Raw genomic sequence first — 19,108 nt, forward strand, 5'->3', positions numbered from 1 at the left:
AGTATCGACCGGAATGCACCAGAGCCCACTGTGCTTATGCCCACAAAAGGAGAAGAAACTTTTTCCTGGGAGCCCACTGACTGTACAAAGGGCAAAGGCGTTTCTTTTTTTCTTTTTCTGTTCTTTCTTTCCTTCATTTTTTTTTTTGAGATGTACTTTTTTCTATTTATTTATTTATTTATTTATTTATTTGTTTTGAGATGTAGTTTTGCTCTTGTTGCCCAGGCTGGTGTGCAATGGTGCGATCTCGGCTCCCAGTAACCTCTGCCACTTGGGTTCAAGCGATTCTCCTGCCTTAGCCTCCCATGTAGCTGGGATTACAGGCATGCGACAGCATGCCCGGCTAATTTTGTATTCTTAGTAGAGACGGAGTTTCTCCATGTTGGTCATGCTGGTCTCGAACTCTCGACCTCAGGTGATCTGCCCGCCTCTGCCTCCCAAATTGCTGGGATTACAGGCATGAGCCACCGTGCCTGGACAAACAAAGGCATTTCTATGCCAGTTCGGTCTTGTTCCCTTAACTAAGTGGGCTGGAGGTTTGTACAAGTTTCTATCCAAATGGGCCAGAGGTTTTTCTCTCTGTGCAGCCATGGGCAGGTCTCCAAGCACAACACCAAGTGCTAGTTCCCTTGTTGGTGTCTACAGCTTGATTTTTTCCAGGATTCATTTTATATTATGCAGGGATGAGACAATGACCCAAGGTCCAGGGACTTTCCAGGGACCCTTCTGTTGCTACCTACCTAAAGCAAGCTAACTAAATTCTTTCACAAGTAATGAGTATTCACTTTTACTTTTGTAAGACAAAAATTATCTAAAACCTATTGCAAAACAATAGAACTATACTTACCACTTCTAAACCATATACTTAAAATGTTAGAAATGACAATGGCATGTTTTTAACGACAATTAGAAACTTAAGACTACCTAAAAGGCACAGTTACAAAATCCTCAAACATCCCCTTCAAATAATAAAGGGTTCTCCTCACATAATTGTTTAGATTTAACTATAAGTTGATTGTGAATTTACAATTATTTCCCTGACTACTCACCAAGATAGAATAAAATAATCACTAGAAATCAAGAAAAAAGGGAAATTTATAGCACTAATGTCCACATCAAAAAGCTAGAAAGGGCTGGGCATGGTACCTCATGCCTGTAATTCCAGCACTTTGGGAGGCTGGGGCAGACAGATCACTCGAGGCCTGGTGTTCAAGACCTGCCTGGCCAACATAGCAAAACCCCATCTCTACAAAAAAATACAAAAATTAACTGAGTGTGGTGATGCACATCTGTAATCCCAGCTACTCAGGAGGCTGAGACAGCAGAAATGACTTAAAACTGAAAAGTGGAGGTTGCAGTGAGCCGAGATCATGCCACTGTTCTCCAGCCTGGGCAGCAGAGTGAGACTCTCCCACAAGAAAAAAAAAAAAAACCTAGAAAGATCTAAAGTTAACAGACTAACATCTTGATTAAAAGAACAAGAAAACCAAGTGAAAAAGAACCCGAAAGCTAGCAGAAAACAAGAAATAACCAAGATCAGAGTAGAGCTGAAGGACATAGAGACACTGAAAACCCTTCCAAAAAAAAAAAAAAAAAAACTCAACCAATCCAGGAGCCGTTTTTATGAAAAAAATTAATAAACTAAATGGAACACTAGCTAGACAAATAAATAAGAAAAGAAAGAAGAACCAAACACAATGAGAAATAATAAGGGAGATATCATCCCTGATCCCATGGAAATAAGAACAACCATCAGAGAATACTGTAAACACCTCTATGCACATAAACCAGAAAATCTAGAAGAAATGGACAATTTATTGCAAAAAAAAAAACCCGCCACAACACTGAAACCTGAATAGATCAATAATATGTTCTGAAATTGAGGCAGTAACAACTAGCCTACCAAGCAAGCTGAATTTGACCAGAAGTACAAAGGTGAGATGGTACATTTTCTCCTAAAACTACCCAAAAAAAATTGAAAACAAAGAAGTTCTTTCTAACTCATTCTATCAGGCCAGCATCATCCTGATACCAAAACCTAATATAGATACAACAACAACAACAACAAAACATCATGCTAACATCTTTGATGAACACCGTGCAAAAATTCTCAATAAAATACTGGCAAACCAAATCCGGCAGCACATTAAAAAGTGCATCCACCACAATGGAATTGGCTTGGTCCCCAGGATGCAACGTTGGTTCAACATATGCAAATCAATAAATGTGACTCGTCACATAAAGAGAAGTAAATACAAAAATCACATGATTATCTCAATAGATGCAGAAAAAGTATGCAATAAAATTCAATATTCCTTCACGTTTAAAATTCTCAATAAACTAGGAACTGAGGAAACATACCTCAAAATAATAAGCGCCATATACAACAAACCCACAGATAATATCATATTGAATGTGCAAAAGCTGGAAACATTCCCCCTGAAAACTGGCACAAGAAAAGTATGTCTTCTCTCACCACTCCTATTGGACACAGTATCGGAAACCTTCGCCAGGAAAATCAGAACAGAGGAAGAAATAAAGAGTATTCTAATAGAAAGAGAGGAAGTCAAATTATCTTTGTTTGTAGATGACCTGATCCTATATCTAGAAAGCCTCATCTTCTTAGCCCCAAAGCTTCTTAAGGTGATAAGCAACAGTAGCAAAATCTCAGGATATAAAATCAATGTGCAAAAGTAGCTAGCATTCCCATACACAAACAACAGGCAAGCAGGGAGACAAATAATGAATGAACTTTCATTCACATTTGCTACAAAGAGAAAAAAATACCTAGGAATACAGCTAATAAGGAAAGTGAAGGACCTCTTCAAGGAGAACTACAAACAACTGCTTACAGAAATCAGAGTGGACACAAAACAAAAGTAGAAACATTTCATGCTCATGGAGAGGAAGAATCAGTATCATGAATATGAGCATATTGCCCTAAGTAATTTATAGATTCAATGCTATTCCCATTGAACTACTGACATTCTTCAGAGAATTAGAAAAAAAAACTTTAAAAATTCATATGGAACCAAAAAAGAGCCCAAATAGCCAAGCCAACCTTAAGAAAAAAAAAAAAAAAGCTGAAAGCGTCACTGCCTAACTTCAAACTATACTAGTACAGTAATCAAAGCAGCATGGTACTGGTATAGAAACAGAAACATGGACAAATGAAACAAAATAGGGAGTCTAGAAATAAAGCCAAAAACCTACAACAACCTGATCTTTGACAAAGTCAACAAAAACAAGGAATTAGGGAAAGATCTCCCTATTCAATATATTGTGCTAGGAGAACTGACTAGTCATATGCAGAAAATTAAAACTGGAACCCTTCCTAACACCATAGACAAAAATTAACTCAATATGGATTAAAGACTTAAATGTACAACCTAAAACTATAAAAACCTTAGAAGAAAAAATCTAGATAATACCATTCACGATATAGGCAGGAGGAAAGATTTGATGACAAAAAGGACAAAAGCAATAGCAACAAAAACAAAAATTGACTAATGGGGTCTAATTAAATTAACAGCTTCCGCAGACCCAAAAAAACCTATCATTAGAGCAGAGAACCTAGAGAATGGGAGAAAAATTTTGCAACCTATCCATCTGACAAACGTCCAATACCCAGAATCTACGAGGGACTTGAAATTTACAAGAGAAAAACAAACAACCCCATTAAAAAGTGGTCAAAGGACATGAACAGACATATCTCAAAAGAAGACATACATGTGCCCAACAAACATGAAAAGCTTAACATCACTGATAACTGGATAAATACACATCAAAACAACAATGAGATACCATATCACACCAATTACAATGGCTATTAATAAACAGTAAAGAAAAAATAAAAACAGATGCTGGTGAGGTTGTGGAGAAAAAGGAAAACACTTTTACACTGTTGGTGAGAGTGTAAATTATTTCAAGCATTGTGGAAGAGAGTGTGGAGGCTCCTCAAAGACCTAGCAGCAGAAATACCATTTGACCCAGCAATACTATTATACACCCGAAGGAAAAGAATTCTATTTTAAATATACATGTATGCATATGTTCATTGCAGCGCTATTTACAATAGCAACGTCATGTAATCAATCTACATGCCCATCAATGATAGACTGGATAAAGAAAATGTGGTACACCTACACATGGAACACTATAAAGCCATAAAATGTAATGAGATGATGTCCCTTGCAGGGACATGGTTGGAGTTTGAAGCCATTAATCCCAGCAAACTAATGCAGGAACTGAAAACCAAACACCACCTATTATTATTCTAACTTATTAGCGGAAGCAGATCAATTAGAACACATGGACACACTAGGAAGAACAACACACACTGGACACCTGTTTCATGGCATGGGGGAGGGAAAGGAGAGCATCAGGAAGAATAGCTGCGGATGCTGGCCTTAGTACATGGGTGATGAGATGATCTGTGCAGTAAAGCACAATGGCACACGTTTATCTATGTAAGAGACCTGCATATCCTGCACATGGAACCCTAAACTTAAAATAAAAGTTGAAAAATAAGTTTAACACATATGGACCCCTGAACTTAAAATAAAAGTTGAAAAAAAATGCGTATCTGCTGGATTCTCTATGTTAGAAACAAACTGAGGATCCTGAAGCTCCCGCTGGGAGAATCGGGGCTGGGGGCACCCTGGGGAGCCGCTGCCAAGGCCGTCCACCGTCCCTACAGGCCGCCTCCCTTCCCGGCCAGTGATGGAAAGGAGAGGGGGAATATGAACAGCTGTGGAACTCAGACTCTCGGGAACTGAATAAGGCCCCAGCCCATGCCCCCCATCCCAGTCCGGCCAGCGTGCCCTCCAGTCTTCCCACCCAGCCAGCCCAGCCCTCAGGATTGTTAGATGGAACAAGGCTCCATCATCACCCAGGCATGGAGGGAAGACGCCCTGGTCCTTACCAAGCAAGTCCTGGTTTCCAAAGTGCTCTCCGAAGAGGTCTCATGTTTGTCACACCTTAGAAGGCCCCTTTCTGCTCTTCTTGCACCCAGCATGTTGGCCAGTCACGTTCCCCTGCTAAGTTCTTCACACATAATTAGGAAGTCAACACCATTGCTAAGTCAGATCAGCTCCAGAGTCTCCAGTATCAGTTTTATCAGATCCCAGGAACCTGCCTGCTCCCAGAGGTGACAGAGAAAAATCAAGGAAGGATCTGTATGGGCACTGACCTGGATGAAACCCTTGTGCCTAGCTCCTTGAAGGCATTCAGCAATGCTGACTACCTAATGCCTGTAGAGATTGAGGGGATCAGGCACCAGATCCATTTGCTCATAAGGCCTTATATGGATAAGTTCCTGAGATGACAGGAGGAACTGCTTAAATGTGTTTTTTTCATTGCTGTCTTCATTCCAGCCTGAACAAGTATGCAGATCCTGTTGAGAGGTGACAGTGTGCTGGCAGTCCTCACAGCCCTCACTCGCTCTCGGGGCCTCCTCTGCCGGGGCTCCCACTTTGGCGGCACTTGAGGAGCCCTTCAGCACACCGCTGTAGTGTGGGAACCCCTTTCTGGGCTGGCCAAGGCCAGAGCTGGCTCCCTCAGCTTGCGAGGAGTTGTGGAGGGAGAGGTGCGGGCGGGAACTGGAGCTGCGCCCGGTGCTTGCGGGCCAGCGCAAGTTCTGGGTGGGCTTGGGCTCGGTGGACTCCGCACTCGGTGTGGCCGGCCTGCCCCACCGGCCCTGGGCAGTGAGGGGCTTAGAACCTGGGCCAGCTGTTGGTGTGCTCAATTTCTCGCTGGACCTTAGTTGCCTTCCCATGGGGCAGGGCTCTGGACCTGCAGCCTGCCATGCCTGGCCCTCCCCCACTCCTCCTGTGCGACCGGAGCCTCCCCGACGAGCGCCACCCCCTGCTCCACGGCACCCAGTCCCATCAACCACCCAAGGGCTGAGGAGTGCGGGCGCACGGCGCAGGACTGGCAGGCAGCTCCACCTGCAGACCCGGTGCAGGATCAACTGGGTGAAGCTAGCTAGGCTCCTGAGTCTGGTGGGGACATGGAGAACCTTTATGTCTAGCTAAGGGATTGTAAATACACCAATCAGCACTGTGTATCTAGCTCAGGGTTTGTAAATGCACCAATTGACACTCTGTATATAGGTATTCTGATGGGGACAAGGAGAACCTTTGTTTCTAGCTCAGGGATTGTAAACGCACCAATCAGAGCCCTGCCAAAACAGACCACTCGGCTCTGCCAATCAGCAGGATGTGGGTGGGGCCAGATAAGAGAATAAAAGCAGGCTGCCCGAGCCAGCAGTGGCAACCCACTCGGGTCCCCTTCCACACTGTGGAAGATTTGTTCTTTTGCTCTTTGCAATAAATCTTGCTGCTGCTCATTCTTTGGGTCCACAATGTCTTTATGAGCTGTAACACTCACCGTGAAGGTCTGCAACTTCACTCCTGAAGCCAGCGAGACCACGAACCCACTGGCAGGAAAGAACTACTCCAGACATGCCAACTTAAGAGCTGTAACACTCACCACGAACATCTGCAACTTCATTCCTGAGCCAGCAAGACCACGAACCCACCAGAAGGAAGAAACTTTGAACACATCCGAATGTCAGAAGGAACAAACTCCGAACATGCCACCTTTAAGAACTGTAACACTCACCATGAGGGTCTGCAGCTTCATTCTTGAAGTCAGTGAGAATAAGAAACTCCCTGTTCCGAACACACTGTGATGGGTGTGCTGGACCAGTGTGGGGTGATCTGGGGTGGCCTAGCTCATGAGTTGTGTTTGTTCCACCAGGGCTGCTATGTCAAGGACCTCAGCCATCTGGGGACGGACCTGAGGAAAACTGTCATCCTGGACAACTCGCCTGCTTCTTACATCTTCCACACAGAGAATGCAGTGCCTGTGCAGTCCTGGTTTGATAACATTCCAGACAGCAGCTGCTGCACCTGATATCAATCTTTGAGGAGACGAGTGGAGCAGATGGTGTCTACACTAGCCTTGGGCAGCAGTGGGCCCTTAGCCTTCCCCCCTTCCCAGCGATGGCCATCACAGTAGGGGATTTTCCCACACTGTGCCTTTATGATCAGCCTGAAAGAGTGAAGGCTGGAACACCTACCCACATGGGCCTGGAAAGAGTAAGAAATGATTGAAAAGAGCTTTAGGACAGCTCAGATGCCCAGTGGGTGAATGCCAGACCAAGGATACCCAGAGCTACCTGCCATCAAGTTGTTGGGTTTCCGAGATGTAGGTGTGAGAGAAAGAAAGAGAGCATGTATGTTTTGCCATGAACTGTGGCCCTAATATATAGTGTTTCAGTGGGGGAGAAGCTGAAGGACGAATACTTCCCAAGTTAGCTTGTCTCCTCTCCTGTCACCCTATGAGCCCCTGAGCTCCATAGGGATGAAGACTCTTGAAGGCTCAATTGCAAACCTGGTGTTTCCTCAGTGCTGCAAGGCCTACGCCAAGGAGAAACGAAAGGTATGCCTTTGGGTGTTCCAGACACACATCTTTCTGAAATATTTCTCCAGTCAGTTGTTGCAGACAAAAGACAACATTTCTGGGAAGATGGGGACTTATGTTCAGACCAGTACCCAAGCCATCAGGTCTTGTGGCCCAAAGGCTGTGCTTACTTAAGTCCAGCCAAGTGCCTGGGATGGATCTTTTCTGCATGTCCCCAAGACTCACCACTTAGCCATAGCCTCAAACCTGTGGGGAAGGAAGTTATCTCCCCACCCTGCAAGAGGACAAATAACTGATTTCTGCTGTTTTAAATATGTTTTAAAATTCTCTTAAAAAAAAAAAGCCTATCTGAAACTGAAAAAAAAAAAAAACAACAAACAAGCAAAAAAGATGTCAGACTTACATAGGTGAAAAACACACAGATATATCTATAACCAACAAACACAGCTAATTCACACATATATTAAACATCACATTGAGATAAACTGTATCGAGCTAAAAATTATCATTGAACTCGTGATATCAAGCTTTAAAAGCAAAAATACAATTAACTGATCTGAGAAAACATACCCAAGAAAAGAAACGCAATAACACGCAATTGAAAATAAGAAGAGAGATTTTAATGCATAAAATCCTGAATAAAACATGGATTTACAATGAAAAATAACTTTTTTTTTTTTGAGACAGAGTCTTGCTCTGTCGCCCAGGCTGGAGTGCAGTGGCATGATCTCGGCTCTGCCCACTGGATTCATGCTATTTTCCTGCCTCAGCATCCCGAGTAGCTGGGAATACAGGCGCCCGCCACTGTGCCCGGCTAATTTTTTGTATATTTAGTAGAGACGGGGTTTCACCATGTTAGTCAGGACGGTCTTGATTTCCTGACCCCGTGATCCACCCGCCTCGGCCTCCCAAAGTGCTGGGAATACAGGCATGAGTGACCACACCCGGCCAAAAAATGACTCTTTAGATATCTACAGCATTAAACTGCATTCACTCATGAAAAGCAGACATTTTAAGTCATTGGAATTTAATAAATTGCAGTAAAATTATACAGAAAATGCATTACAATCATTAATAACATGCTCTAATGAGAAGAATTTAATTAATAATCATTAAAAAGATAGGAGAATTTAATTATGTCCTCAATATGTTTCTGCTCTTCTTACCACAAAATATAATAAAACTCTATGACTATAATATAGTTTTCAGGAGATAAAAAAGTCTTATGTTTCGAAATAAAAGAACAACAAAAATTTTGCAAAATACGCTGAGCATTACTGAAGTATAAAGTAAATATCTGGAATTAAAAACACCATCATTTAGACACAGACTAAAAAAAAGAATATAAATGTTAATGATTCCTTTCTGCCTGCAGTGAGCTTGAAATTACAACCAAAAATTTTAATAAATATGTTGCACCTACAAGAAATTTTATTAATAGCTTACATAATGTGTAAATTTGAGCAATTTATTTTAGAATTTTTGAATCTAAAAATCACCAGCTTGACATTTATTTCAGAAAGCGAAATATAAACGAGAGTAACATAAGAAAGACGACAGAATGGGTGGTTTTGCGTGCACATCCCTCACAACATAATGCAGCTGCCACAGCAAACATAAGTGCATTCATGTAAGCCTTGGAATCCAGTTCAGAGTTTGTGACACCCAGCTGGAGGCAAAGACCAAGGAAGACATCTTCAGAGGGTAAGCACTTGACCAAGTGGCAAGCTTGCCAATCGTGGTCCCCGCTTCAAAACAGAATACTGCCACATCTTACTGTAGACTTGCCTATAACTCATTTGACTTTGGTCCTGCCACTGCAACTATCTGTCAAAAACACAAGAGAATTCGTACTCACCTGAGACAGGTGACAGGCCTGCAGAATTTGGTTCTCTCTATAGTCCCTGAATCAGGCAAAACACACCTTCTTTACTTCTCCAGCCATGGTCTAGAAGAAATCTTCATATTGATATCATGAAATGCTAACTAACAATATGAAAAATACTAAAGTATAAATGTCACTAAAAATGGTAAATACATACCGAAATTCTGAATACTCTAAATTGTTATCATCTTAAACTAGACTATTAAAATACAAGATGTTTTATATAAGTCTCATGACAACCACTAGGAAAAAAACTGTAGTAAAAAAAGAGAAAGTAATTAAAACATACACAAACAACAAAAATTACACATTGGACATGGTGGCTCCTGCTTATAATCCCAACACTTTGGGAGGCCAAAGTGGAAGAATCATAAGCTCCTTGGGTGTTGTGGTGTGTGTCTGTAGTCCAAGCTACTTGGGCGGCTAAGGTGGGAGGTTTGCTTGATCCCAGGAGGTTGAGGCTACAGTGAGCCGTGATATGCAACTGTACTTCAGTCTGAGCAAGAAAGCATAACTTTGTCTCAACAAAAATTAACAATACTGCAGGAAAGACAGAACCAGAAAAAAAAGAAACAAATTTAAACTGGACAGAAAACTACAAATTTACAATGGTAACTGCTTACCTATCACTACCTTACAAATAAAAAGATTAAATTATCTACTAAACACATACTGCTGTAGACTGAATATCATCTCCAAAATTTAGGATAAAATTTAATAGCCAATGTGTTAGAATTAAGAGGTGGAAACTTTAAAAATTAATTAAGCTATAAGAACTCTGCCCTCATGAATGGACTAATGTTCTTATTATGGGAATGGGCTAATTATAACAAGAATGGATCTGTTGTTATATATTAATACAAAAACTCTCTCTCTCTCACATCTTTGGCAACATTATTATCCAGCAACTAGACCTTCAACAGATACCAGTGTCATGTTGTTTTGCCCTCCCAGCCTCCAGAATCATGAGTCAAATAAAATTCTATTCTTTATTAATTACCAGTCTGTGATATTCTGTTAAAGCAGCCAAAAAAGACTAAAGCAGACAGTGGATAAATGAATCTTTTAAACCTCGTAATATGCTGCTTACAGGAGACTCAATTATGAATTAAGAGCATAGGCTAAAAGTGAAAGGATAGAAAATGATATTCCATGGAAATAATAACCAAAGGAGTGCAATGGTAGTTATGCTTAAATTAGACAAAACAGACTTTCTAGCAATGTCTCCCACAAGCATGAAATGAGTTTACCATACAATAATAATAGAGATTAATTTGTCAAGAGAATATAGCTATATATATTTATGTGCCCAAAAGGGAGGCTTCTAAATATAAAAAGCAAATATTGCCAGAAATGTAGGGAGAAGTAGAAAGAAATCCAATAATAGAAAACTTTAATGAAATGTATAGTAAAGGACAAATAGTTAATAGCATTGTAAGTTGGCAAGGGAAACCTGGTCTCATGTGTTGCATTTGAGAATGCAGCAAAGAAAGTGGGAACTTATAATTTTACTGCAAACCTGAGTTAGGCTGAAAAACAGTGTGGTCGATAAGAGGATCCACTTGCCATACATTAAAAAAATACAGGAGAAAACCCGTCCTCCTCTGGAGTGTTAAAGTAATTAAAGAGCAGAAAATTAGACTAAAGTGGCTCTAGTGCCCTGTGTTCATAGGTTAAAAAAAAAAAAACTGAAACCTAACTGAAATACATTTCCTATAAACCATTATGTTAGCCTGAAACAAAATGCAGGTTTAAGCAACGACAAATATACAATTAACCTCTGAATATGTATCTAGGAAATTTCCATCTGGATAGTTCAAATAAGGCGACTACATAACTGTAACAAGTTCTTGAATTTGGGTTGCTTTCTCATGCATCTTATAAAAGCCTTTCCTTTATGCCCCTCTGGTGGACCACAAATCATGTCTGGGTGCTTTCCATTTCAGCAATCACTGTTTGTTGAGATAAACTGGTTAACATTTTAACATAGACTCCTGTTAATTTTTAATAAGAGAGACTGTGGACGCCACGGGCTGCAGCTCCTCCCACGCAAACACCCAGTCTCGGTTTTTCCCTGATGACCCACCTGGCATCCCTGAACAATCTGGGAAATACTCATGGCTGTGGGCGCAGAGCAGGGCGCTGCACAGGGACAGGACCGAATGGGCCGGGCGGGACGTGGGGGTCTTCGCTGCTGGCCCAGCGGCCATCTTGCAGCCACAGGGGACTGAGGGCCAAGCTGCGGGAGACTGGGAGCTAACCGTGGGGAGGCCGGTCCTGCCGGTTTCACAGCCTGCTCTCCCCTCTCAGGATGCCGAACCCCGCATACTCACCATTTCCCAGCTTCCATGATGTCCTGGCACCTTAACTATGCGTCCCCAAGGACCTACAGGTCACAGGGTAACAGGGGCTGTGAGAGAGTAGCCCGGGGCTCCCAAGGTGGAGGAGACTAAAGAGGAGACGGATCCCAAGCTCCTGTGCCAGCGCCAGCGAGAGAAAAAGACCCCGCCAAACGCCAGAAGCCACGCCCTCCTTTCCTCTCCTCTCCCACTGCGCGCCTGATTGGACGGTTCCCACATCAGTGTCACTGATTGGGTAAAACTCCAGGACTCACCCACCCCAGCCTGACTCCTGCCCCTACCCCAACTCCCCCTCAGCGTTAGCACATTTTTGTTAGTTTGTTTTACTTTAAGTTCTGCAATACATGTGCAGAAATTGCAGGTTTGTTACATAGTTTTACATGTGCCATGGTGGTTTGCTGCATCTATCAACCTGCCATCTAGGTTTTAAGCCCCACATGCATTAGGGATTTGTCCTAATTTTCTCTCCTCTTGACCTCAATCCCCTAACAGGCCCCAGTGTGTGATGTTTCATTCCCAGTGTCCCTGTGTTCTCATTGTTCAACTCCCACATATGAGTGAGAACATATGGTGTTTGGTTTCCTGTTCCCGTGTTAGTTTGCTGAAGATAATGGTTTCCAGCGTCATTCACGTCCCTACAAAGGACATGAACTCATTCTTTTTACGGCTGAATATTATTTCATGGTGTATATGTGCCACATTTTCTTTTTCCAGTCTATCAATGATGGGCATTAGGGTTGGCTCCAAGTCTTTGCTGTTGTAAACAGTGCTGCAATAGACATATGAGTGCATGTGTCTTTATGCTACAATGATTTATATTCCTTTGGTTATATACCCAGTAATGAGATTGCTGGGTCAAATGGTATTTCTGGTTCTAGATCCTTGAGGAATCACCACACTGTCTTCCATAATGGTTGAACTAATTTACACTCACTCCTGCAGTGTAAAAGCGTTTCTATTTCTCCACTGCCTCACCAGCATCTGTTGTTTCCTGACTTTTTAATAACTTCCATTCCAAATGGTGTGAGATGGTATCCCATTGTGGTTTTGATTTGCATTTCTGTAATCATCAGTGATGATGAGCTTTTTTCTTTGTTCTTTTTGTGCGTTTGTTGACCACATAAATGTCTTCTTCTTCTTCCTCTTCTTCTTCTTCTTCTTTTCTTTTTATTTATTTTATTTATTATTATTGTTTTTAAGATGGAATCTTGCTTTGTTACCCAGGCTGGAGTGCAGCGGCAGGATCTCAACTCACTGCAACATCTGCCACCCAGGTTCAAGTGATTCCCCTGCCTTAGCGTCCCAAGAAGCTGGGATTACAGGCCACCTGCCAATACACCCTGTTAATTTTTTGTGTTTTTAGTAGAGACGTGGTTTCATCATGTTGCCCGGGTTGGTCTTGAATACCTGACCTCATGATTCACCTGTCTCCAAGGCTGAAAGTGCTGGGATTACAGGCTTGATCAACCACGCCCAGTGAAATGTCTTCTTTTGAGAAGAGTCTGTTCATATTCTTTGCTCACTTTTTGATGGTATTTGTGTGTGTGTGAATTTGTTTAAGTTCCTTGTAGATTCTGCATATTAGACCTCTGACAGATGGTTAGATTGCAAAAATTTTCTCTCATTCTGTAGGTTGCCTGGTCACTCTGATGATAGCTTCTTTTGCTGTGCAGAAGCTCGTTAGTTTAATTATATCGCATTTGTCAATTTTAGCTTCTGTTGCGACTACTTTTGATATTTTATTCATGAAGTCTTTTCTCTTGCCTATGTCTTGAATGGTATTGCCTAGGTTTTCTTCTAGGGTTTTTGATGGTTTGGTGTTCAACATTTAAGACTTTAATCCATCTTGAGGTAGTGTTTGTATAAGGTGTAAGGAAGGAGTCCAGTTTCTGTTTTCTGAATGTGGCTAGCCGGTTCTTTCAGCACAATTTGTTAACAAGGAAATTTTTCCCCATTGCTTGTTTTTGTCAGGTTTGTCGGAGATCAGATGGCTGTAGATGTGTGATGTTATTTCTGAGATCTCTGTTCTTTTCCATTGGTCTACATATCTGTTTTGGTATCAGTACTGTGCTGTTTTGGTTACTGTAGCCTTGCAGTATAGTTTGAAGTCTGGTAGCAGGATGCCTTAAGTCTCGTTGTTCTTGCTTAGTATTGTTTTCGGTTGACAGGAAAACAGGCTCATATAGTTGAGGTCACATGCCCAGAGTATCACAGCTAATTAAGACGTGAGCTGAGAATTCAAATGCACATGCTCCTTCCCTTACCTGGGTCTCTTGTATAATGCATCTTAGCAGCTATTTAAGGGTAGGAATTAGAACATTTGGACTTCTTTTTAACAACTTTTTAACCTGCATTTTGATAATGCAGGAAAGACCTTCATCCCATCCCTGAGCCCCTCTCTCAGAACGCTGCACCCCACTGCTGACCACATTGTGGGGTGGCCATTAGGAATCAGGCGGGCAGCAGGGGCCGGAAATAAATAAGCATGTATTATGTTGCCCAAATTTGTACATCTTAGAAAGTCTCCTCAACCATTCTGTGTGAAGTGATTATTCCAGGGCAATTGTGTCCTGATGCGCTGCATCTCAGTCTGACTTGTCTTTTTGAAAATCACTGGATTACTCTCATGAACGGGGATATTTCTCTTTCTGTTTGAAAACTGCCAACTGTCCTCTGCAGGTGTCCTGATTTGCTAGTTTAGAACCTGAAGGTAGCGGTGAGAAAATATTTGGGCCACATCAGAATACCTATTCTCAGCTGCAGGATATATAGAAATTTCTTAATAATATCTAACCATTTTCTCAATAACCATTATATTTAACATTGAGAGCTTGGAGTGCAGGGAAGGACACAGATGACACAATCTTGAAAGTTTAATTTGTTTATAAGGGTTTTTTTTTGTTCTTGTTTAGTTTTGCTTAGTTTTTAGATACAAGGTCTTGCTCTGGTGCCCAGGCTGGAGGGCAGTGGCATAATCATAAGTCATAATTTGGTTGTAACAGTTCTTTAAAACATATTTTGGTGAGAGTGGTAGCTCACACCTGGAATCTTAACAATTTGGGTGGCCAAGGTGGGATGATCTCCTGATCCCAGGAGTTGAAGATGAGTCTGGGCAACATAAGTAGGCTCAGTCTCCAGAAAATAAAAATAAAAATTGGCTGGGTGTAGCTATGCATGCCTGTAGTCCCAGCTACTTGAGAGGCTGAGGTGAAAGCATCACTGGAACCTAAGAGTTTGAGGCTGCAATGACCCATGATTCAGCCACTGCACTGACAGAGTGAGACACGTGTGTGCGTGTTTGTGTGGGAGTGTGAATAAAAAATTTGTATGTGAAAAAAATTCTAGCACAGGAGAAAAATGAAAGCCCATGTTGGAGGATGTGGAGAAATGTGAGTATGGCTCCAGCAATTCAGTGAGACTTGGTTTTCCATCTTGAAGAATTGCCCATCCACACTGAAACCATAGCCTAACAAATGCCCGTTCTCACACTATGCCTGCTGGGATACCAGTATGTAGCCTTTTGAAAGAAATAAAATCTTTCACCTAAGAGAAGGACAAGAATAAAGGAGGGTTTCACATCTAAAGCCTTCATTTTCTTTATGAATCAACAGCAACTTGTCATTTGAGTTGTCCAAAGGCGACTGACAGCACTAATACACTTAATGAATCAACCAGGAAAAATGGGCCTCTCAGATGAGGAGGAGGCACAATGGTAAAAAAAACCCAATCCATTCTCAGGTTTGCATGGTGCTCGCATCTCAAGAGGTGGTATTAGCCATGTGAACCGTGTTCAATGGACAAGGCCAGAGGAAAGATTAGTACAACACAACTATGAGGCCGCAAATCAAACTGGTAGTGGGAGCATGCATGAGGCTTCAGTGGCCGAGACGCTGGTGGCTACCCTTGGGTGTCACTTAAACCTTAGATGTGAAGGACCTTTTTTTCCCCAATTGGCTCAGAGAAACTAATAAACATTAAAATTGAGATTTGTTTTTCTTTTCAAAATTTCTAAGACATAGAGGACTCTCTAACACTCCAAAAGACATTCAGCTATTCATGCAGCTGAGGACCTGCCTGCTCTGTAGAGGGATGGCAGAGCAGCAGCTACCACCTTTAGTAGGTTTAAGCTTGTCCTCTCATAGGGACAGGCCACCCCCACACAAACCCCCTAACTTCATAGGCTCTGGCTGCCAGGTGCAACTGGGGGACTGTCTTCCTCCCATCTCACTATCTCTCCAAGACAGTCCAGCTCAATCTAAAACCTACCCTAGGATGGCGAGTTGTAGACTCTCTTCTATTCTCCCAGTGCAGTGTGACTTCTGGAGAGTGCTCCCCCATCTTCTTACCTCAACTGATGTGAAAAGTGCCGGTTCCCAGGCAGTTAGATGTTCAGTGACATAAGAGGCCCAGCATGAGCAGGGCCTGGCCCCACAGCGTGGCACCTCTCCCCTACCTTGCCTTCATGTCGGCCTTTTCTCTTCTGTCACCAATGTCAGGTGATGGTCACCTGTGCCACACTCTCATGAGCTTGGTAAGTAGCATGGGTGTAAACCCCAACCGATTTCCTGTGATTCCACCCTCTTACCTCCCACTCAAGTGACATTATAAGCATAATTTTACATTTGATCTAATTTATGCATAACTTTTTTATAACATTTCTGACAACAGCCCTCACAACCAAATGAGTCTGGGTTACAGAACACACGGGTGAGGCTGGGGTAGCAGGTTTCACTTACATTATTCCAATGTGAAATGAAGATTGATGATTTAAAACCAAAACAAAGTTGTTTATCAGCTGTGGGGTTGCTACACTTGCTAGCTCATGCTCACTTCCTTTGAAACCAGGTACTGGACAGACCATATTCATAAGTAGCTCTTCGCAAAACCCCAGACAGAAGTCCCAGTCAGACACGGCTCCCTCAGGCTCACAGGGCGGCAACCTCCTCCTCCTCCATGTTGGGCTCTGACAGCAGGCAAGGGAAGCAGCACAGGCAGCAGGGGACAGGGAAGGCCCGGGACTGTAGGGATCCCCAAATGCCCCAGAGCTATTCTCTGTAGAAGGGCGCACTCTCGTCTCACTCTTTCAGTGCAGTGGCTGAATCATGGGTCACTGCAGCCTCAAACTCTTAGGCTCCAGTGATGCTTTCCCCTCAGCCTCTCAAGTAGCTGTGTGGCAAAAAACCTCCTATTTTTTGACTTAAAACCTGGACTTTAAGCCAGGTTGGGCCTGGGAATAGTGGCAGCAAAAGCAGCAGCCAAATATACACACTCTAGATGTCTACACACATGGACACAAGCATATTCCACACTTGCTGGAGTGCGAGAGACCTGAGAGGCACCTGTTTGCCAGCTGCTATCTGATGTCCACACACCCCATTCACGTGTCTTCATTTAGGTCTCTGCATCATATATTCGCTCAGCCAGTGCAAATACATCTTCTGGGGGGCATCATGAATTGCAGCACCAGCCCCACTTGTACGGGGAGGGAGTCAGGAGAAATCTGGTCAGCTCCTAATCCCCCAGGACAAAGGTGATGCCCTCTTTTCAGGACTTACATCCAGCAGCGCCATCTCGGGATGGGTTTTTCAAACACAAGCAGCATGAGGTAGCAAGCATGTTGTGACAAGCTCAGGGCCATGGGCAGCCGGCTGCTAGAGAAGCAGCACAGGGCAGGCACATCTGCGGGTGGCACCATTAAAAGCCAAGACAGCCACAGCCTCTACCCCCAACAGCCCCAGCCCAGATGGCATTCAAATCTTCCCGGATAGTATTTGGGTACCCGATGCCCATCACTCGCGGGCTCATTAGCACGGTCTTGTTGGTTACTCAGGGACTAAGGAGAGGGGGTGGGGGATGTAGATCCAGGGTGGGCGCCGCCTCACGGCCAGAGTCCACCTGACTGCAGGCTAGCAAGCAAGCCCAAGCAGCTCAGCTCTAGTCACCTCTGGCTGCACTTTCTATGTATACTTTACACAAAGGTAGAAAAAGAGGTCAACATTCGCTGTTGTGACATGAAATTCTATGCCCCATTAAGACGTTCAAATGCGATTGTCTTAAGCCCTCTTTAATAAAATGTACACAAATAAACACATACAAGCTGAAACTACTATAAATGAAGTATTAGGATTTTTTAAACCCATAAACAGACACTGTTTGATTGCAGAGAAAGTGAGATTCTAAAGCAGCTGACCACAAAACAGCCCCGCCATATCCCAGGCAGGCCAGGCAGTCTCAACACTACAAGGACATGTGATGGCCACAGAGGATGACAGCTCCCATGAGTATTCTAAGGCACTGTGTTAGCTTCTCACTCACAGTCTCAGAATACCCTGTGAGGGGAGGCCCCACCTCACTAGAGCACAGGAGTTTCCTGAGTTCTTCCCAGAAAATGGTCATAAAAGGTTGGAGCAGGTTGAAGCCCAGACAGAAAAAGTGAGTCCCTAGGGTCTCCTTAACTTCCCTCAGCTCCTCCACATATGTCCCTGAGGGAAAGTGAGCAGCCTCCTAACCCACTTGATTGGGTTCCAGTCCTGCAGGTCTGGAATCTCTCATTTTGTGCTACCATAGGGGGTGACAATGCAACCACAGACCACTTATTTGCCATCCCTCAATGCCAGGCCAGGCCCAGAGCCTTTTGCTGACACAGCCCAGGGGATGCTCAAGGCTCACCTCCGCACAGTCACCTGTAGTGTACTGAGATGAGCAAGCAAGTGCAAGTAGACACAAATCCCCATGGGCATGGCCTCAGGCATGTTCCACAGGCTCAGGGCCTCGCTGATGAGCTCACAGCCCTCCTTCAGGAATCCTGCAGATCACACCCTCAGGGAGCAGTGCTCAGATGAGCAGGCAGGTCCCACATCCTCCACCCCATGATGCTCTGTTCCACTTTGCAGGCTTCTGCATCAGCCAGTCCACACTGCTTTCTGGTGAGATGTCTGAGTTGAAGTGAATGTTGAAGGCCACACAGCTGATGGAGCTCACTGCCTTGCCCATGTTGTACATCACCTCCTGGCTCCAAGGGTCAGCTGTGGAGACACAGCTTGATGGGAAGTAGCCCCACTCCACCATCAATGGTGCTGTGTTGCCCTGATCTGCACCTTCCAGGTTCTTGCTGAGGCGTCTGCATGCTTCTCTAAGGGACTGGGTCACGAGGCACCCCTGGCAAGGACCAGCTGGCAGAACAGGCTGGACACTCTCCCTCAGCCTCCCCAGCAGCCCCGCCTGTGCTGTCATCTGTGCTGATGATCTCCGTGGTAAGATTATGGGAAATTTTTTAAAGCATCATTTCCCCATTCACTTCCCTACCTTAATAACAGCACTGATAAGTTTTAAGACCTAGCAAGCTGAAACTGCAAGACACATGATCTTCTGCCTTAGAAAGGCCATGTTAGGGCAGTGTGTGCCCAGGTGAGATCCCCATGGTTGTTAGTGGAAG

General features: G+C 43.5%; 1 pseudogene; it reads left to right on the forward strand.

Annotated features, from left to right (window-relative positions):
* Positions 1–4,868: 4,868 nt before the first annotated feature.
* On the forward strand, positions 4,869–7,023 carry LOC129025872 (carboxy-terminal domain RNA polymerase II polypeptide A small phosphatase 2-like; annotated as a pseudogene).
* The last annotated feature ends 12,085 nt before the right edge of the window (positions 7,024–19,108 follow it).

This window comes from Pongo pygmaeus, chromosome Y, assembly GCF_028885625.2.
Source record: "Pongo pygmaeus isolate AG05252 chromosome Y, NHGRI_mPonPyg2-v2.0_pri, whole genome shotgun sequence".
Classification (NCBI taxonomy): Eukaryota; Metazoa; Chordata; class Mammalia; order Primates; family Hominidae; genus Pongo; species Pongo pygmaeus.